The 23,080-nt window shown below is 37.5% G+C and overlaps 1 non-coding gene across 1 annotated transcript; it reads right to left on the bottom strand.

The window, feature by feature from the left end:
* Nucleotides 1-2,284: 2,284 nt before the first annotated feature.
* On the bottom strand, nucleotides 2,285-2,356 carry TRNAC-ACA (transfer RNA cysteine (anticodon ACA)). The gene has a single exon. It is a non-coding gene; the product is annotated as a tRNA-Cys (tRNA).
* Between the last annotated feature and the right edge of the window lie 20,724 nt (nucleotides 2,357-23,080).

The raw sequence follows: 23,080 nt of genomic DNA, 5'->3' as shown, positions 1-23,080 counted from the left end.
AGCAAGGGAAAAACAACAAATAACACACAAGGGGATTCCCATAAGGATAACAGCTGATCTGTCAATAGAAACTCTTCAGGCCAGGAGGGAATGGCAAGACATACTTAAAGTGATGAAAGACAATAACCTACAGCCCAGATTACTGTACCCAGCAAGGATCTCATTCAAATACGAAGGAGAAATCAAAAGCTTTCCAGAGAAGCAAAAGCTGAGAGAATTCAGCACCACCAAACCAGCTCTCCAACAAATTCTAAAGGATATCCTCTAGACAGGAAACACGAAAAGGGTGTATAAACCCGAACCCAAAACAATAAAGTAAATGGCAACAGGATCATACTTATCAATAATTACCTTAAACGTAAATGGGTTGAACGTCCCAACCAAAAGACAAAGACTGGCCGAATGGATACAAAAACAAGACCCCTCTATATGCTGCTTACAAGAGACCCACCTCAAAACAAGGGACACATACAGACTGAAAGTGAAGGGCTGGAAAAAGATATACCACGCGAATAGAGACCAAAAGAAAGCAGGAGTGGCAATACTCATATCCGATAAAATAGACTTTAAAACAAAGGCTGTGAAAAGAGACAAAGAAGGCCACTACATAATGATCAAAGGAACAATCCAAGAAGAAGATATAACAATTATAAATATATATGCACCCAATATAGGAGCACCACAATATGTAAGACAAATGCTTACAAATGTATCTTAACACTACACATTTTCTCTGAGTTGTAAAACAAAAAAAGTTATTTCTGCTTTTATTTTACATTTGATTGTCCCACCTTTGCAAATAAGGTCTTTAATCCCAGCAATTTCCTAGTACATTAGTTTTGAATTCATTATTTTGTATTGTTGGTTTGTTAAATATGGTCAAATACATACTTCCAAATCAAGCAAAGATTTACTAAGCATCAAAGAATTTGAAACATAACAATTACATAGTGTTTTCAAAATGAATTTACCTGCATTCAATGTTGTTTTATATTTCATTCAGGTGCTTATAAGATTGTACACTGGACAAATGAATAATTTCCCTATATCATGATTAATATTTTTCCCATGTTACCATTGAAATTAAGCTCCTATCTTAAACTGAAATCTTTTAAATGTAAGTACTCAGGATCTGTACCATTAGCGAGGGATGGACTGGATGTTAACATCATATATCACTTGTTTTGTTGGTTTAATATGTAAAATAACTTCTCATTTGGGGGCTAACGTAGATAGATACAAAAAGGTAATCTATTTTCTCATTAATTTGTTCTGTGATGGTTTCTTTATTTTTAAAGAAAATCAAACTGGAAGAAATCAATGTCAGAATGATATTACCTCCATATAAACTCCAGATTGAGCCTGGTGAGGTTATAGTTACTATGGAAACCGAAGTGTGCTCTTTAAAACAGTTTCTGTCCTAACTACTCTTCTACTTATATTGAGTGATTTCTTCAAAAATAGGACTCATGGGGGTGTAGTTATGAGAAATTGTATTCCCTATAAAGATACATATCCATATAATTTGTTAGGAGTCTCTTCAGCATATGGAGGTTAATTAGATATAAGTGTTGCCAACATGAATTTTAAAAGCACAGTATTCCTCCAGTAAGTAGCCAGGTGTAGAAAAATGCAAAATGAAGTATTCTAAAAAGAGAATTGAGATGACACTGGAACTGATACAGATATCGCTGCAATTTATGAATCAATATGGAAATATCTTTCAGAAACAGTGGAGATGTTAAATTTATTTTATATGTTAGTCTTTGGCAGGTCAAAATGGGTGAATCATGTTTAGAGAATTGCTTCAAAAAAGCCTTTACAATGTTTACAAACATCGAAGTAAATAAGGTTCAAATCCTTAAGGTAATGACTTTACACAATTTTCATTGCCTACTTAGGATTTTTAAGATAGTGGTAGATTATATTAAAGCAGCATTTTGATATTTTTATTTTCCTCTAAATTCTATAAAAAGTTACTTTCAAAATATTTATTTTCTTACATAAGAAAATGCTATTGTTAGGTCACCCAGAGGATTTTTTTTCCATTCATGCTGGTTTTACTGGGCCAGTTGATGAAATATAAAGATTCTTTATATAAAAAGGAGTGAATCTTTAATCTTAAACCCACTACTTACTACCTAGGTGAAAGTGAAAGTGAAGTCGCTCAGTCATGTCCGACTCTTTGTGACCCCAAGGACTGTAGCCTACAATACTCCTCCATCCATGGGATTTTCCAGGCAAGAGTACTGGAGTGGGTTGCCATTTCCTTCTCCAGAGGATCTTCCCAACCCAGGGATCGAACCTGGGCCTCCCGCATTGTAGGCAGATGCTTTACCATCTGAGCCACCAAGGAAGTCACTTGAGGCAAATCACTCAGATTTTCTGATCCCTAATTTCTTTATCTCCAGTATTGGGATAAAAACAAGAGCTAAAGGTTTTGATTTTTTATTATGGCAACTAAAAATAAATATGACGGCTATATTAGATTGGGCTACTATAACAAAGTTTTACAGGCTGAATGGCTTAGACAGTTCAAGTACATTTGCTCTTGAAAGTGCCTTGCGCTGCAAGGAGCTCAAAGCAGTCAATCTTAAAGGAAATTCACCTTGACTATTCATTGGAAGGAGTGATGATGTAGCTGAAGCCGCAATACTTTGGCCACCTGATGTAAAGAATTGACTCGTTGTAAAAGACCCTTGTGCTGGTAAAGATTGAGGACAGAAGGAGAAGAGGAAGATAGAGGATGAGATGGTTGGATGGCATCACTGACTCAATGGACATGAATTTGAGCAAACTCCAGGAGATAGTGAATAGCAAGGATGCCTGGCGTGCTGCAGCTCATGGGATCACAGTGTTGGACACAACTGAGCAACTGAAAACAACAAAACAAAGTTTCATAGGCTGGATGGCTTAGATAGCAGACATGTATTTCCTCACAGTTATGGAGGTTGCCAGTGCACACTCATGTTACTATCAGACTTAGTGTTTGATGAGACTTCTCTTTCTGGCTTTGTAGATAGCCTCTTGTCACTGTACATTCAAGTGGTCTTTCTTATGTGCACATCAGAGAGCTCTCTGGTTCTCTTCCTCTTCTTATTGTTGTTTAGTTGCTCAGTTTTGTCTGACTCTTTGCAACCCCATGGACTGAAGCATTCTTCTTCTTATAAGATCACCAATCTTATTGTATTAAGGTCTCATCATTATGATCTCATTAACATTTATGACTCTCTTATAGATCTTGTCTTCTAGTATAGTCATATACAGGCTTAGGGCTTCAACATAAGAATTGTAGTGGGAGACACAATATGGTCCATAAAAACAGTGCTCTACAAAACTATAAATTATAGAATAGCAATTAATGGCATTATTATTTCTATTTGCTTTCTCTTGTGATGGGAGTATCTCCCTTAGGAAATTAATGACTAATGTTATGGCTTCATCCAAGCTGTTGCTCAAGTTGCAAACTCTATACACAGTCTTTCTTGTAATGGATGTTCTAGTCAACTGACCAATTTAAACAAAAAATGAAGTGGAGTATGTCACTTTTTTCAAATGTCATTTTAAGAACTGTGGCCCTTTGTCAGTTTAGAGTAACGGTATTTCCCAGTTAACATTTCTTCTCTTGATTATTATTTACATTATATTCAGCAACCACAAATGGTCATCATCATCAGTTCCCTTTCTTCCAGCTTAAATGATACTCTTATTTTCTATATTTATTCATCAGTTTGCATTCACCACCATTACACTTTCTTTTGACCACGTTTCTGGTGCAGAGTAGCTCATGAAATAGAAAATAGTTGCTTTTTGATGTAGGTAAAGAAGATATATGTTGGAAGGAATAAAGGATTCAAAGAGGTCACTACTGAGTCTGTATTTTGAGGTGACCCTCTGCAACCCTGCCTCACTGAAATAGAAAGAACAGCCAGGACACTGAAAGCCTGAGTGGTTTTCATTATAATCATGCCCCAGAGACATGAACTTGTTATATTGGGCCACATTATGGTTCCATTATAAATGAGACTCAAAGTAACATACTAAGCAAAAACCACTTATGAGTATTAAGACTTAGTTTTCTCCCTGCCCATTTTATAAAAATATTTTAAAACGAACCTATTATGTCTTCGTGTAGAAATACCCACTGAGTACAGTGACATTGTTTTAAGTATCTAGGAGATACTTGAGAAAGTATGACCTTGAGAAAATGTATTTCTTGTCACTGAGCAGTCGATATACGGAGGGTGCAGCAATTGCTGTGACAGGACTAACCTGCCACATGACAGAAACTTGATGACAATAAATGACTATGGAAAAAATTAATTTGGCAGGTAATGAATCATCATAAGCTTTACATCAAAAGGTAAAGACCATATCCTTATAACTCTTCTGTAAGGTTATGAGTACAAGTTGAAGCATAACTAAACTTTTTTATATTGAATGAATAAAAGGGTAAGAGAAGGAATAATGAATATGTAAGAGAGAACTTACACTGCAGCATCTTGCATCATTTTATTAAAGTTTTCCTGGTCAATGCCTTAATTAAGAAGGAATGTACTGTCTTAAGAATAAAACTCATTGATTTTTATTTGTAATGATTCTATTTCATTATGGTTGAGGAACATATTAAAACATGATAGAGAGCAGTAAGAATATACTATTTTCTGTAAATCTGAAAGCATTCTATAATACTATACCTGAAAATATAAAAGCAGCCATTTTCTTTCATTTTGTATTATGTTGATACAGCCCTATTTTATTTTTTCTCCTCTTGAGCTATTTGCACCATGTTCTGCTCTACCCATGGTTTTCATAACATTTGGGAAAGTTAACCTGCTCTATGTGCATGCATGCATGCTAAGTCATTTCAGTCATGTCCAACTCTATGCAACCCTGTGGACTGTAGCCCACAAGGCTCCTCGGTCCATGGGATTCTCCAGGTAAGAATACTGGAGTGGGTTGCCAAGCCCACATCTCTACATCTCCTGCATTAGCAGGTAAATTCTTTACCACTGGTGCCACCTGGGAAGCCCAACCATTGGGTACCCATTCATGAATTAATACAGCATTATATGGCTTTTCTCACATTAGAATTGTTACCTTAAAGTCACCCATCTTCAACTTGTGCTTATTGGGAGACTAGAAAAAGTGAGGTGAGATGCACACTCACCTGGTGCTCCGTCACTGCAAGGTCAAATCCTAGCAGACTACAATGGTCTCACTGAGTTGTGAAGGCAAAAAATATCTTATAGGGCTGTATAATTTTCTAGAATTGTGTATAGTTTTCTAGAATTGTAGGTCAGGGTGCTGAAAAGGATGGAGCTGAGTAGGGTTAGGAGACGAAGTTCTGTATGGATTTTCCTGCTGGTCCTTGTGTACACTTAGTGCAAGACTTCACAACCCATTACAGAGCAGCTGCTGGGAGATTTAGAAATTAATGGTCAGAGTTTTCCAAAAATGCTGGAATTCTAGATCATAGAGAAGGGACAAAACTTATAAAACATTTGAGAAATTCTTCTGAGCCTCTAGAAAAAGCTCTTACTTAAGGGAAATGACAATAAAATTCTGCACACTATGACTGAAGTTAGAAAAGAAATAAACCTGCTCTAAAAATAAAAATCAAGCCTAAGAGATGAAAGTTATTCATCTGTAATTTAACTGTTCAGCAGAACAAAACTCAGTGCTTTCAAAGGAAGACAAATGAATATTGTTTATAAGTTACCACGTTTTGTAGGGCTTCCCTGGTGGCTAAGCTGGTTAAAAAAAAAAAAAAAATGCCTGCAATGCTGGAGACCTGAGTTCAGTTCCAGTGTTGGGAAAATCCACTAGAGAAGGGAATCGCTATTCCAGTATTCTGGCCTGGAGAACTCAATGGACTGTACGGAAATCCATGGGGTTGCAAAAAATTGGACACCACTGAGCAACTTTCACTTCACTTCACATTTAGTATAAAATATACCATAGGGCAGGTAACAGAACATGTTTATCACTAGATTTGTAATCTTTATTTAGATTCCTTAATCACTTTCCATGTGTATAATTATATAATTTGCAAATAGGAGAGTTTTATACCTCTCTGCCCCTCTTTACCTTTTATGAGTCCCCTTTTTATTCATCCCTTATTGAATGGACCATATAAAGCATTATACTTCTGTCTTTCTCTAGAATTTGAAATTTTTTTTTAAGAACACATACTGCAGTCACTAGAGCTACCATTAAAAGCAATCAAAAAAGATTCAGATTAAAAGTCTTGAAATATATAGATGATTATATCTATTTCTGTATGCCCATCTAACTATCTATTCAGATACCACAAAAGGGATTTTTAAAAATCCAAAGGAAGAAAAGGAAAATAAAGAGACAAGACACATAGAAAATAAACAAGAGGTGGCTGTGAATTTGAAGAACTCAATAATCACTTTACAGTTAAAATATAGGCTGTATATATGCTGTTTACAAGAGGTATGCTTTTTAAGTATGGAGACACAAGAGGATTGAAAGTTAAAAAGTGAGAAAAGTTATACCATGCAATAATTAAGAATAGGAAAATTTTGAGTGATTATATTTATATTGAGCAACATAGATGTCAAGATAAGGAGTGCTAGTTATCATTTAGAAGTGAAATTTCATAGTAATAAATGGATTTTTTCTACAGAAATACATTAGCATTCTAACATGAATTCATCCAGACAGAGAGCTTCAAAATATATGAAACAAAATCACGTGGTAGTAAAGGAAGAAAAAATAAATAAATAAACTTACCATCAGAGATACTTACCACCATTGTATCAGTGATTGATAGAATAAGAAAACTAAATAATCACCAAGAATATACAAGATTCAAACAAAAATGATCCACCGTTTATTGATCAACCTTTACTAAACACTGTACCCAATACCTAAAGAAAATATTCAACAAAATAGATAATATGTTGGGTCATAGAAAAAATTTTAAGAAATTTCAGATGAGTGAAATTTGCAAATTAGATTTAAAAACTCATAGGATACAAGGCCAATATATTTACAAAAATCTACTTTATTCCTGAATAATTGCCACCCAAAATTGGAAAAATCAAATAAATTTTTAAAAATTTACTTGTTTATTTTTGGCTGATTTGGGTCTTCACTACTGTGGGCTTTTCTCTAGTCATGTCAACCTGGGGCTACTTTCCAGTTGCCATGTGCACCCTCTCATTGCTTTGGCCTCTCTTGTTGTGGAGCATGGGCTCTAGAGCACAAGGGCTTCAGTAGTTGTGGTATTCAATAGTTCAATAGTTGCAGCTTCTGGGCTCTATATCACAGGCTCAGTAGCTGTTGTACTCTAGCCCAGTTGTTCCTCAGCAAGTGGGATCTTCCCAGCCTAGGTATCAAGCCCAAGCCCCTTGAATTGGTAGGCAGACTCCCCACCGTTCAAACACCAGGGAAGTCCTAAATAAAAACTTGATTTACAAAAAAATCAAAGTGCATAATAATAAGGAGGAATTTAACAAACAATATGTACAAACTTTGCACTAAATTTTCTAAAAAAGTGGACTTAAAAATTCAAAATATATAAGGCAAAGTACCATTTTTATTAGCTGAAGACAATATGTTTTTAATATTTATTGTCTTCAAATGGATCTATAGCCATAATGCAACACCAATCAAAATTTCAACAAGCTATTTTCTCCAAATCAAAAGTTGTTCCTAAAATTTGTAGAGAAAACAATGCAAGAAGCCTAGGCAAAATGATCTTGAGAAACAGTACAAAACTGGAGGACTCATAGGCCTGAATTTAGGACTTGTTAGTAAGCTATAGTACTATTAACTACATTAGAATAAGCAAATAAATTAAAGTGAAATATCAGAGACTCTTACAGTATTTAACCAAGGAGGCCATTAGACTGAGGTCGCTCTAACACCTTTATAGTCTATGTAGGCAAGCCAAAACCCAAACCAGAGTTGATGCATTCAAACTCTAGATAATGAAACTTAAGAGTCATCAATCACAGACGGCTAACCAGATTTTCCCAAAGAAGACAACTGTTTAAGCTATAGCCAGTCAAATAATCTCTATGCTCTTCCTTCTGCATCTTTTTATTAAAATCTTGCCTGTCTCCTAACCACCTTTGGTTTGACATTGCCAATTTCAATCAATGCATGCTCAAATAAACTCTTGAAAATTTTAATGTGCATCAGTTTAATGCATATATGATCATAGGATTCATGTAATTATAAAACTATGCTGCTTAAACCGGCTATATAGAAAAAAGCTTCAAACAGCATCATGCATCATACATAAATAAATGCAAAAATATTTGTGGTCTAACTTTATTGTTGAAATTATTCAAATAGTCTGAATATGGGCCAAAGTTTTAAAGGTACTGGAAGAAAATGTATATTCATAAATGTAAATAAGTCTTATAGTCAGTTTATATAAGTAAATTCTTCAAATCAGCAATAAAAAAGACATTTAAACCAGTAAGTTGTTGGGAAAAGACTTGAACAGACACCTCACAGAAGAAATTATGCAAAGGCCTTGAAGTATGTGAGAATGTATTCAACATTATTAATCATCATCAATCAGCAGAGGATGCAATAGATTCAACTCCATGTTCACTAGAATAGTTAATTTTTTTCTTTAAGGCTATTTATTTATTTAATATAAATTTATTTATTTTAATTGGAGGTGAATTACTTTACAATATTATATTAGTTTTGTCATACATCAACTCTCTCCTTTTGATTCCCCCCTTTTATCCTCCTGGCCACCTCTGTCTCCTCCCCTCCCCCACCACCTTCTCTTCTTTGTATAACTCCGTGAACATCTCTGAGTGGTCCAGTTGTGGAGTGCACATAAGGAAGTGATTGCTGACTGGCTAGCTTGCTCTCTCCTCTATTGATTCCACCTCATCTCATTTGGGTCACCTCTAACTCCCTCCTCTCTCTTCTCTTCTCCATGTAACTCTGTGAACCTCTCTGGGTGTCCCTCACTGTGGAGAAACTTTTCCCTAACCAAGAATAGTTAAGATTTTATAAGATTGACAACATTAAATTTTGGTGAGGGTGTGGAGGAAGGAGCTGCTTGGAACTGGGGTAAATAGTACCAACTTTTTTTTTTTAACGTTGATGAATTGATTTTCCACTTCCTTTTTTATTGTAATTTTATTTAGTTGTTTATTGGCATTGCTGGATCTTACTTGCTGGGGCTACTCTCTAGTTGCAATGCATGGGCTACTCTTTGGTGTGGCTTCTCTTGATGCAGAGTAGGGGCTAAAGGGAGTGCAGGGGGCTTCAATAGTTGCAGCACATGGGCTCAGTAGTTGTGATCCCTGAGCTATGGAGCACCCGGCTTAGTAGTTGTGGCACATGGGCATAGTTGCTCCTTGGCATGTAGGATCTTCTCAGACCAGGGATCGAACCTGTGCCTTCAATGGCAGGTGGATTCTTTACCACGGAACCACTGAGGAAGCCCTGCATTTTTTAGGAATTAAATGTGTAACTAAGTACTCTATGAGTTAGGAAGCCCTGAAGAGGGAGCGTTCACACATAATCACTTGCAGCAGCATAAAGATCCTGGCAGGAAGAAAGATTCCCTTCTGAACGACCAGCAAGCTACTTCTCTCTTGCAGTCGAAGTACAGTCATAACCTCCACAGTTTCCTCCTTTATCTATAAAAGCAAGTCCAATCTGTGTTGTTCCCCAGACTTGCCTATGGTCCACCATAGTTTGCTTTCTCTTGCAGTTTTGTATTATTCCTGAAGGAACACATTTCACTAGTAAAATATCTGGCTCTTTCATTCCTTTTAAGGTTAAGACCTAGGACCTTACAATTAAACTCATGTATTTACCTGTAGAATATTTGTATAAGAATTTTTATAAAAGCTTTATTCAAAGCTTCTATTATGACTCACATAGAAGGGTCATAATAAAGTCCACGTCAAACAAACTAAGAATCATTAAAAAAAAAAAAAAAACACACACACACAGGATTTAATAATTGAAAGAGCAAAATTATAGCAGGAAATAACTGCCTGAGGTAAACTGCAGAAACACTAGAAACCAAATTTAGTTTTTAGGCTTGTATTAGCCAGGACAAAAAGTAAATATAATGAACAACATTGATATTGTTTATTAAAAGAAATGATGCTTAGCAGATGATCTAAGCTATTTCATGGAATCAAATTCTATATATTAAAAACAATGAAAAAAATGATTATTTTAATGATATTGCATCAAGCCCAGAGCTGAGCTTCTTCAGTTTTCAATTAACAAGAGATAAGAACATGACATTACATCATAGTTTAACAGCACAATTTGATATGGATTCCTTATTGTCTGGTTAAGGGTTTTCCTAATTTAATTTCATGTAAGGGTAATAGTGAATTCACTGACATGCTTATCTTTCCTCCTACTAACAAATTTAGATCTGACTCAGATTGAAAATAGTGCATTTTAACAAAAGCATCCTTGTGTTTAGAGGTGCTCACTTGTAACCATTGCTGTAGTGAAAATATTTGCTTGCCCTCTCCACTGCCCCTGTCACAGAGGTATTATCTCCAGCTGAACAGTAATTCTAAGGAGTGTCCTCATCTATTTGATTCTATGTGTCTATTTCATAGCTTTCTAGATATTTTCCTTTAAAACTTGGTATTGTCCAACAGTCCATTCTCGGCATATGTCAATCTCCCTATTCTTTTTGGCCAACGGAAAGCAGTTGATATGTATATGTACTCAGACCCTACCTTTCAAACTAGCCTCAAAAACATACAACATTAAATTCAAAGCACTACAAAATATATTTGGAACTAAGTAAGTGCTTGAAAATCAAATTTCCAGTGTCAAAATAACTTAAATATCCACAATGAAAATATCATAAAGTAATTAGCCTCCAATTAAAATAAATAACTTTAAATAAAAAATAAAATATCAAAGAAGCTTAAACTCAAAATTAAAATGGGTATATCTTTCCTTCTCTCCTTTGCCTTTTGCTTCTCTTTTTTTCACAGCTATTTGTAAACCCTCCTCAGACAGCCATTTTGCCTTTTTGCATTTCTTTTTCTTAGTGATGGTCTTGATCCCTGCCTCCTGCACAATGTCACAAACCTCTGTCCATAGTTCTTTAGGCACACTGTCTATCATATCTAATCCCTTGAATCTATTTCTCACTCCCACTGTATAATCTTAAAGGATTTGATATAGGTCATACTTGAATGGTCTAGTCGTTTTCCCTACTTTCTTCAATTTAAGTCTGAATTTGGCAATAGGAGTTCATGATCTGAGTCACCGTCAACTCCCAGTCTTGTTTTTGCTGCCTGTGTAGAGTTTCTCCATCTTTGGCTACAAATAATATAATCAATCTGATTTTGGTATTGGCCATCTAGTGATGTCCATGTGTAGAGTCTCTTCTTGTGTTGTTGGAAGAGGGTGTTTGCTATGACCAGCCTGGTCTCTTGGCAAAACTCTCTTACCCTTTGCCCTGCTTCATTCCGTACACCAAGGCCAAACTTGCCTGTTACTCCAGGTGTTTCTTAACTTCCTAATTTTGCATTTGAGTCCGCTAAAATGAAAAGGACATCTTTTTTGGGTGTTAGTGCTAGAAGGTCTTGTAGGTCTTCATAAATCTGTTCAACATCAGCATCTTAAGCATTACTGATTGGGGCCTAGACTTGGATTACCGTGATATGAATGGTTTGCCTTGGAAACAAAGAGAGATCATTTTGTCGTTTTTGAGACTGAATCCAAATACTGCATTTCGGACTCTTTTGTTGACCATGATGGCTACTCCATTTCTTCTACGGGATTCCTGCCCACAGTAGTAGATACTAATGTTCATCTGAGTTAAATTCACCCTTTCCAGGCCATTTTCCTCCACTGATTCCTAAAATGTCAATGTTCACTATTGCTATCACCTATTTGATCACTTCCAATTTGCCTTGAGTCAAGGACATAACATTCCAGGTTCCTATGCAATACTGCTCTTTACAGCATCATACTTTACTTCCATCAACAGTCACTTCCACATCTGGATGTTGCTTTGGCACCATCTCTTCATGCTTTCTGGAGTTATTTCTCCACTGATCTTCAGTAACATATTGGGTGCCTACCGACCTGGGGAGTTCATCTTTCAGTGTCCTATCTTTTTGCCTTTTCATGCTGTTTATGGGGTTCTCAAGTTATGAATACTGAAGTGTTTTACCATTCCCTTCTCCAGTGGACCATGTTTTGTCAGAAATCTCCAACATGACCCGTCTGTCTTGGTTGGCCCTACATGTCATGGCTCATAGTTTCATTGCGTTAGACAAAACTGTAGTCCATGTAATCAGACTGGTTATTTTTCTATGTATGTAGTTTTCAGCCTGTCTATCCTCTGATAGAGAACGATAAGAGGCCTATGGAAGCTTCTTGATGGGAGAGACTGAGGGGGAAACTGGGTCTTCTTCTGATGTCCTGGCCCATGCTCAGTAAATATTTAATCCAATTTTCTGTTAATAGGTGGGGCTCTGTTCCCTCCCTGTTATTTAACTGGGGCCAAAATATTGTGGAGGTAATGAAGATAATGGTAACCTCTTTCAAAAGGTCCCATGCATGCACTGCTATACTTGATGCCCCCAACCCTGTAGTTGGCCACCACTGACTGCAGTCTCCACTGGAGACTCCTGGACACTCATGGGCGAGTCTGCATCAGTCCTTTGTTGGCTCACTGCTCCTTTTTACCGGGTCTTTGTGAACACAAGTGTCTCTTTGTGCCCTCCAAGTGTCTATTTCCCCAGTCCTGTGTAAGATCTGTTGGCTCTATTGTGGGGTTAATGTCAACCTCCTCCAAGAGGTCTTATGCCATATCCAGGTCTGCTGCACCTGGAGCTCCTATCCCTGCAGCAGTCCACTGTTGACTCTTACTTCTTCAGGAGACACTAAAACACGGGCCTGTCTCAGGCCTCTGGGTTTTGGTGCACACAAGGTTTGTTTGAGCCCTCTGAGCATCTCTGGCACCTATTGGGTTTAATTTAAAATATGATTTTGCCCCTTCTATAAACTGTCTGGGGCTTCTTCTTTCCCTTGGGTGTGGGGGATCTCTTTACAGCCACTCCAGTTCTGTACAAGAAGAGGTGGCAAGAATACGCAGAAGAGCTATACAAAAAAGAACTTCACGATCCAAACAATAACAATGGTGTGATCACTCATCTAAAGCCAGTAATCCTGAAATGCAAAGTCAAGTGGGCCTTAGGAAGCATCACTATGACCAAGCTAATGGAGGTGATGGAATTCCAGTTGAGCTATTTCAAATCCTAAAAAATGATGCTGTGAAACCACTGCACTTAATATGCCAGCAAATTTGGAAAGTTCAGCAGCTGCCACAGGACTGGAAAAGGTCAGCTTTCAATTCCAATCCCAAAGAAAGGTAAAGCCAAAGAAGGCTCAAACTACCACACAACTGCACTCATCTCACACGCTAGTAAAGTAACAGTACATCAACCATCAACTACCAGATGTTCAAGTTGGATTTAGAAAAGGCAGAAGAATCAGAGATCAAACTGTAAACATCTGCTGGATCATCAAACAAGCAAAAGTTTCAGGTAAATATCTACTTCTGCTTTAATGACTATGGCAAAGTCTTTGACTTCGTGGATCACAACAAACTGGAAAATTATTAAAGAGATGGGAATATAAGATCACATGACCTGCCTCTTGAAAATCTGTATGCAGATCATGAAGCAATACACAGTTAGAAATACACATAGAAAAGCATACTGACTCCAAATAGAAAAAGGAGTACATCTAGGCTGTATATTGTCACCCTGCTTATTTATATGCAGAGTACATCATGAGAAATGCTGCACTGGATGAAGGACAAGCTGGAATCAATCTTTCTGGGAGAAATATCATAACCTCAGATATGCAGATTATACCATCCTTATGGCAGAAAGTGAAGAACTAAAGAGCCTCTTGATGAAAGTGAAAGAGCGGAGTTAAAATGTTGTCTTAAAACTCAACATTCAGAAAACTAAGATCATGGCATCTGGTCCCATCACTTCAGTTCAGTTCTGTTGTTGAGTCATGTCCAACTCTTGATGACCACAGGACGCCAGGCTTCCCTGTCCATTACCAACTCCTGCAGTATACTTACATTCATGTCCATTGAGTCAGTGGTGCCATCCAACCATCTCATCCTCTGATGTCCCCTTTTCCTCCAGCTTTCAATCTTTCCCAGCATCAGGGTCTTTTCACATGAGTCAGCTTTATGCATCAGGTGGTCAAAGTATTGGAGTTTCAAATTCAGCATCAGTCCTTCCAATGAACACCCAGGACTGATCTCCTTTAGGATGGACTGGTAGGATCTCCGTGCAGTCCAAGGGACTCTCAAGGTCCTCTCCAACACCACAGTTCAAAACCATCAATTCTTCAGCGTTCAGTTTTCTGTATAGCCCAACACTCACATCCATACATGACTATTGAAAAAACTAAGCCTTGACTAGATGGAACTTTGATCGCAAAGTAATATCTCCGTTTTTAAATATGCTGTCTAGCTTGACCATAGCTTTCCTTCCAAGGAGTAAGCATCTTTTACTTTCATGGCTTCAATCACAATCTGCAGTGATTTTGGAGCCCGAAAAAATAAAGTCAGCCACTGTTTCCACTGTTCCCTCATCTATTTGCCATGAAGCGATTGGACCGAATGCCATGATCTTCGTTTTCTAAATGTTGAGCTTTAAGCCAACTTTTTCACTCTCCTGTTCCACTTTCATCAAGAGGCTCTTCAGATTTTCTTCCCTTTCTACCATAAGGGTGGTGTCATCTACATATCTGAGGTTATTGATATTTCTCCCAGCAGTCTTGATTCCAGCTTGTACTTCCTCCAGTCCGGGATTGCTCATGATGTACTCTGCATAGAAGTTAAATAAGCAGGGTGACATTATACAGCCTTGATGTACCTTCTCCTGTTTGGAACCAGTCTGTTGTTCCATGACTATTTCTAACTGTTGCTTCCTGACCTGCATACAGGTTTCTCAAGAGGCAGATTAGGTGGTGTGGTATTCCCATTTCTTTCAGAATTTTCCACAGTTTATTGTGATCCACACAGTCAATGGCTTGGGCATAGTCAATAAAGCAGAAATAGATGTTTTTCTGGAACCTCCTTGCTTTCTTGATCATCCAGCAGATGTTTGCAATTTGATCTCTGGTTCCTTTGCCATTTTTAAAACCAGATTGAATATCTGGAATTTCATGGTTCATGTATTGCTGAAGCCTGGCTTAGAGATTTTTGAGCATTACTTTAAAAGCTTGTGAGATGAGTGCAATTGTGTGGTAGTTTGAGCATTCTTTGGTATTGACTTTCTTTGGGATTGGGATGAGAACTGATCTATTCTAGCCCTGTCACCACTACTGAGTTTTCCAAATTTGCTGGCATATTGAGTGCAGCACTTTCAAAACATCATCTTTCAGGATCTGAAATAGCTCAACTGTAATTTCATCACCTCCATTAGCTTTGTTTGTAGTGATGCTTTCTACTGTCCACTTGTGTTCTTTTTCCAGGATGTCTCGCTCTAGGTGAGTGATCAAACCATCATGGTTGTCTGGATCATGAAGGTCTTTTTTGTACAGTTCTTCTGTGTATTCTTGCCACCTTTTTTTAATAGCTCTTGCATCTGTTAGGTCCATACAATTTCTGTCCTTTATTGACTCCATCTTTGCATGAAATTTTCCCTTGGTATCTCTAATTTTCTGGAAGAGATCTCTAGTCTTTCCCATTCTATTGTTTTCCTCTATTTCTTTGCACTGATCACTGAGGAAGGCTTTCTTATCTCTCCTTGCTGTTCTTTAGAACTCTGCATTCAAATGCAGAGGTATATCTTTCCTTTTCCCCTTTGTTTTTTGCTTCTCTTCTTTGCAGAGCTATTTGTAAGGCCTCCTCAGACAGCCATTTTGCTTTTTGCATTTCTTTTTCTTGGGGATGGTCTTGATCCCTGTCTCCTGTACAATGTCATGAACCTCTGTCCACAGTTCATCAGGCACTCTGTCTATCAGATTTAGTCCTTTAAATCTATGTATCACTTCCACTTTATAATCATAAAGGATTTGGTTTAGGTCATACCTGAATGGTCTAGTGGCCTTCTCCACTTTCTTCAACTTATGTCTGAATTTGGCAACAAGGAGTTCATGATCTGAGCCACAGTCAGCTTCTGGTCTTGTTTTTACTGACTGTTTAAAGCTTCTCCGTCTTTGGCTACAAAGAATATAATCAATCTGATTTAGGTGTTGGCCATCTGGTGTTGTCCATGTGTAGCATCTTCTCTTGTGTTGTTGGAAGAGGCTGTTTGCTATGACCAGCCTGGTCTCTTGGCAAAACTCTCTTAGCCTTTGCCCTGCTTCATTCTGTTTCCAAGGCCAAATTTGCCTGTTACTCCAGGTGTTTCTTGATTTTCTACTTTTGCATTCCAATCCCTGATAATGAAAAAGACATTTTTTGTGGGTGTTAGTTATAAAAGGTCCTGTAGGTCTTCATAGAATCATTCAACTCCAGCATCTTCAGCTTTATTGCTTGGGGAATAGACTTGGATTACCATCACTTCATGGTAGAAAGATGGGGAAACAATAGAAACTGTGAGAGACTTTATTTTTCAGGGTTCCAAAATCGCTGCATATGGTGACTGCAGCCATGAAATTAAAACATCCTTGCTCCTTGGAAGAAAAGTTATGACCAACCTAGATAGTGTATTAAAAAGCAGAATCATTGCTTTGTCAACAGATGTCTGTCTAGTCAAAGCTGTGGTTTTTCCAGTAGTCATCTATGAATATGAGAACCGAACTATAAAGAAAGCTGAGCACCGAAGAATTGATACTTTTGAATTGTGGTGTTGGAGAAGACTCTTGAGAATCCCTTGGACTGCAAGGAGATCCAACCGGTCCATCCTAAAGGAATTCAGTCCTGGGTGTTCTTTGGAAGGAATGGTGCTAAAGCTGAAACTCTAATACTTTGGCCACCTGATTGGAAGAACTGACTCAATGGAAAAGACCCTCATACTGGGAAAGATTGAAGGCCTGAGAAGGGGATGTCAAAGGATGAGATGGTTGGATGACATCAGCATCTCACTGGAAATGAAAGTGTATCACTCAGTCATGTCCAACTCTTTGTGAACCCATGGACTGTAGCCTACTAGGCTCCTCTGCCCATAAGATTTTCCAGGCAAGGTTACTGGAGTGGGTTGCCATTTCCTTCTCCAGGGGATCTTCCTGACCCAGGGATCAATCCCAGGCCTCCCACATTGTAGGCAGACACTTTACCTTCTGAGCCACCAGGGAAGTTAGACCCTGGAAATGAGTTTGAGTAAATTCCAGCAGTTGTTGATGGACAGGGACACCTGATATGCTCCAGTCAATGGGGTAGCATAGAGTCGTACATGACTGAGTGACTGAACTGAACTGAAAACTAGAAATACACAAACTGAAAATCATCAAAGTTTGTGTTTTTTTTTTCACCTTTATTCACCTTCACAGTAAATGGTACTCCATTGTTTCTGAAACATGAACCATTAGGACTGTAAATTTTATCTTTTCTTTCTTTTTTTTTTTTGTAGTATAATTGCTTTACAATACTGTGTTAGTTTTTGCTGTACAACAAAGTGAAATAGATATATACGTTTATATATCCCCTCCCTCTTGAACCTCCCTCTGTAGATTTTATTTTTTTTAAAGATGGAATCTTCCCAACCCAGTGATTGAACCCATGTTTCATATCTGTTGCATGAACAGGCAGGTTCTTTACTGCTCATGCCACCTGGCAAGCTCAGAAATAATCTATTAATTTCTCTCACTTCCTCTTTCCTGAATTAGACTTTTTTGTAAGAATGATCTAAGGACATTCTTTATGTCTATATATGATAAATAGGCAGAATTTAATAATGTATTACATTCTTGTAGATAGGAAGAATGCAGCATAATTCAGAATAAATGAAACAAATCAGCGATAAAAAACACCTGAAAAGGAATTTCAGAACGCCCTTGAGAGTTACAAATGTTTATAGCTGAGTACAGGCAACTTCCCAGGTGGCAATAGTGGTAGAGATCCTGACGGCCAGCATGGGAGACATAAGAGACACTGGTTCGAACTCTGGGTTGGGGAGATACCCTGAAGGAGGGCATACCAACCCGCTCCAGTATTCTTCCCTGCAGAATCCAATGAACAGAAGAGGCTTCAGGCTACAGCCCATAGTGTCTCTAAGAGACTTGACTGAAGCTACTTACAACACATGCACAGAGAACTTGAGTTATGAGACGTCTACAGTGGTAAAGGCTGTGCTGTCAGCTTCTATTGGTTCTATAAAATAAGGCTCAACTTGACTCTTCTAATCCTTAGAAATATCTCTGTGGTTTCTGCAGTCTCAAATTTTGTACCCTAATCAAATTTTCTGGACCATAAACAATTTTTTCTCTAGTAAGACAATGGCCCTTAACTCAACTTTGAAACTTAAAATACATTATTTGGGACTGTAAGGTAGTTTTCTCAGTGGCTTACTGTCTTTAAGACTATGGAATTTAAAGTTAATTATTAGTAGTGATCTTATAATAACATTTTAACTAAAATATTCATTCAGTAATTATCTGTATGTATTTTGTTTTCATCATTTAGCATCTGTAAAAGATTCAAGCATAATAGAATATCAAATACGTTACTATTAGAAATCAGATTTAAAGTATTATTGAGTTAGAGGTTCAAACTTCACATTTTATATATAAAGATAAAATAGAACCTAAAATCTTGACTATCATTGGCATGTTCAGAAAGCGTAATATTAACCATATTGGCATGTTTAATTTATTAGATTTATGTGTGGGAAGTCTTTGCTTATTGGTGCTTATAATCTATTTATAAATTTATTTTAAAATATTTAACAATTTAATTATATAATCTATAAACTTTTAAATGTGCTTGCTAAATTTTACTAGAATTGTGTAATTTGCTAGATGAACTAAAAAAGTGGAAACAAATTTTAATATGTCAACTTTAGTAAATTAACTATTGATTTCAGAACTTTTGATGTTACCAATATTTCTTTTGTGTGCAATATCACAATGTTTGCATTTGAATTTTTTTTTCATTTAAATTATTTCTGTCATCTTTATAATGTTCTCCTTGTTAGCAATTTTGTAGCCATTAAGTTCTTTCTCTATTCAGTAGATGAAAACAGTCTTCTGCTTAAACACTTTAATCCCTTGTCTTTAACTATATCCAGAGCTTGAGCACTTCATGTGGTTATGAGTTAAGTGCATCCTCTGTGAACCCCTTATACATAAATATACACATATTTTATACATTGTGCTGCTATTCTGTTACTTTGCTGTTATCTTTCCATTTTCTCACCATTTCTTAGAATTCATTGTCTTGCTAACCCTTTCTCAAACATCCTATACATCAATCTCAGGGGCAAAGTCCTTGAGAAAATTCTTTCCTGAATGTTAAGATGAATCAAGTAGCCCTTAATGTTTTCAAAGTTCTTTGTAAGTACCTTGGTGTTAAGATTCCCTATATTTCATTAAATTACCTGTTTATCTATTTCTACATATCACTAGACTTTAAGCTCCTAGAGTGGTTTTTTTTTAATGTTTTTAAGCCTGATTACTATAAAGCACATTGAATGTCCTCTCTAATTTTTTTTTTAATTTAAACGAGTGGATTCTTCAATATTCGTCTTTTTATTTAACAATATTGATATAAACAAACAGAAGACATATAAGAATTTGTTTTAGATATTGAAAGACACTTCCAATTGCCAAGAGTTAGTTTCAAAAGCACTGATTCATTGTATTGAATCCTTGCCTTTTTTTCCCCTCATCTTTCCCCTACACCAAAAGGAGAATTCAGAAAGAGCAAGTCAATCTGCAAACTGAACAGATACTTCTGAACCATGGCATAGTCTAGGAATCTAGGGAGAGCAGTAGCAACAGAAGTTGAGTCAGCTGCATAAGGTGAATAAACTAATTACTACACTGAACTTGACACATCTGCAGGAAAAAAGGACAGGTTAGAATTATGGTAGCCACTGAGAGAGGGCATTTGAGGGCAGACAGACTGAAACCAAAATCACAGACAACTAACCAATCTGATTAAATACACCACAGCCTTCTCTAACTCAGTGAAACTAAGCCATGCCATGTGGGGCCACCAAAGATGTATGGGTCACAGTGGAGAAGTCTGACAGAATGTGGTCCACTGGAGAAGGGAATGGCAAACCACTTCAGTATTCTTGCCTTGAGAACCCCATTAACAGTATGAAAAGGCAAAAAGATAGGGCACTGAAAGAGGTAGGTACCCAATATGCTTCTGGAGATCAGTGGAGAAATAACTCCAGAAAGAATGCAGGGATGGAGAAACCAAAAACAACACCCAGTTGTGGATGTGATGGGTGATAGAAGCAAGGTCCGATGCTGTAAAGAGCAGTATTGCATAGGAACCTGGAATGTCAGGTCCATAAAATTGAAAGTGTTCAAACAGGAGATGGCAAGAGTGAACGGTGTCATTCTCGGAATCAGCGAACTAAGATGGACTGGAATGGGTGAATTTATCTCAGATGATCATTATATCTACTACTGTGGGCAGGAATCCCTTAGAAGAAATAAAGTAGCCATCATAGTCAACAAAAGAGTCTGAAATACAGTACTTAGATGCAATCTCAAAAACGACAGAATGATCTCTGTTCATTTCCAAGGCAAATCATTCAATGTCACAGTAACCCAAGTCTATGCTCCAATCAGTAACACTGAAGAAACTGAAGTTGAATGATTCTATGAAAACCTACAAGACTTTTTAGAACTAACACCCAAAAAAGATGTCCTTCTCATTAGAGGGTACTGGAATGGAAAAGCAGGAAGTCAAGAAACACCTGGAGCAGCAGGTACATTTGGCCTTGAAGTACAGATGAAGCAGGACCAAAGGCTAATAGAGTTTTGCCAAGAGTATGCGCTGGTCATAGCAAACACCCTCTCCCAACAACACAAGAGAAGTCTCTACACATGAACATCACCAGATGGTCAAAACCAAAATCAGATTGATTATATCCTTTCCAGTCAAAGATGGGGAAGCTCTATATAGTCTGCAAAAACAAGACTGGGAGCTGACTGTGGCTCAGATCATGAACTCCTTATTGCAAAATTCAGACTGAAATTGAAGAAAGCAGGAAAAACCACTAGACCATTCAGGTATGATCTAAATCAAATCCCTTATGACTATACAGTGGAAGTGAGAAACAGATTTAAGGGATCATTTCTGATAGACAGAATGCCTGATGAACCATGGACAGAGGTTCATGACATTGTACAGGTGACAGGGATCAAGACATCCCCAAGGGGAAAAAAAAAAGGCAAAATGGCTGTCTGAGGAGGCCTTACAAATAGCTGGAAAAGAAGAGAAGTAAGAAGGAGATGAGAAAAGGAAAGATATACCCATTTGAATGCAAAGTTCCAAAGAAGAGCAGGAGAGACAAGAAAGCCTTCCTCAGTGATCAATGCAAAGAAATAGAGGAAAACAACAGAATGGGAAAGACTAAATGTCTCTTCAAGAAAATTAGAGATACTAAGGGAACATTTCATGCAAAGATGGAGTCAATAAAGGACAGAAATTGTATCAACCTAACAGAAGCAGGGTTGCCATTTTCTTCTCCAGAACGGAAGCAGAGGATATTAAGAAGAACTGGCAAGAATACACAGAAGAACTGTACAAAAAGACCAGATAATCACGATGATGTAATCACTCACACTCACCTAGCGCCAGATATCCTGGAATGTGAAGTCAAGTGGGCCTCAGGAAGCATCACGATGAACAAAGCTAGTGTAGGTGATTGAATTCCAGTGGAGCTATTTCAAATCCTGAAAGATGATGCTGTGAAAGTGCTGCACTCAATATGCCAGAAAATTTGGAAAACTCAGCAGTGGCCACAGGACTGGAAAAGATCCGTTTTCATTCCAATCACAAAGAAAGGCAATGCCAAAGAATGCTCAAACTACCACACAATTGTACTCATCTCACATGCTAGTAAAGCAATGCTCAAAATTCTCCAAGCCAGGCTTCAGCAATACATGAACTGTGAAATTCCTGATGTTCGAGCTTGTTTTAGAAAAGACAGAAGAACCAGAGATCAAATTGCCAACATCCACTGGATCATGGAAAAAGCAAGAGAGTTCCAGAAATACATCTATTTCTGCTTTATTGACTATGCCAAAGCCTTTGACTGTGTGGATCACAATAAATTGTGGAAAATTCTGAAAGAGATGTTAATACCAGACCACATGACCTGCTTCTTGCCAAACCTGTATGCAGGTCAGGAAGGAAAAATTTGAACTGGACATGGAACAATAGACTGCTTTCAAATAGGAAAAGGTGTATGTCAAAGCTGTATATTGTCACTCTGCTTATTTAACTTATATGCAGAGTGCATCCTGAGAAACACTGGGCTGTAGAAAGAACAAGCTGGAATTAAGACTGCTGGGAGAAATACCAATAATCTCAGATAGGCAGATGACACCACCCTTATGGCAGAAAGTGAAGAAAAACTAAAGAGCCTCTTGATGAAAGTGAAAGAGGAGAGTGTAAAAGTTGGCTTAAAGCTCAACATTCAGAAAACTAAGATCATGGCATCCGGTCCCATCACTTTATGGAGAATAGTTGGGAAACAGTGGAAACAATGTCAGACTTTAGTGTTTTGGGGCTCAAAAATTACTGCAGATGGTGACTGCAGCCATGAAATTAAACGATGCTTACCCCTTGGAAGGAAAGTTATGACCAACCTAGACAGCATATTAAAAAGCAGAGGCATTACTTGGCCAACAAAGGTCCGTCTAGTCAGGGCTATGGTTTTGCTAGTAGACATGTTTGGATGTGAAAGTTGGACTATAAAGAAAGCCGACAACCAAAGAATTGATGCTTTCGAAGTGTGGTATTGGAGAAGACTCTTGAGAGTCCCGTGGACTTCAAGGATATCCAATCAGTCCATCCTAAAGGAGATCATTCCTGGATGTTCATTGGAAGGACTGATGTTGAAGCTGATGCTCCCATACTTTGGCCACCTGTGGTGAAGAACTGACTCACGGCAAAGACCCTGATGCTGGG

This window comes from Ovis canadensis, chromosome 1 (genome assembly GCF_042477335.2).
Source record: "Ovis canadensis isolate MfBH-ARS-UI-01 breed Bighorn chromosome 1, ARS-UI_OviCan_v2, whole genome shotgun sequence".
Classification (NCBI taxonomy): Eukaryota; Metazoa; Chordata; class Mammalia; order Artiodactyla; family Bovidae; genus Ovis; species Ovis canadensis.
This window is presented reverse-complemented; position numbering and strand designations above follow the sequence as displayed.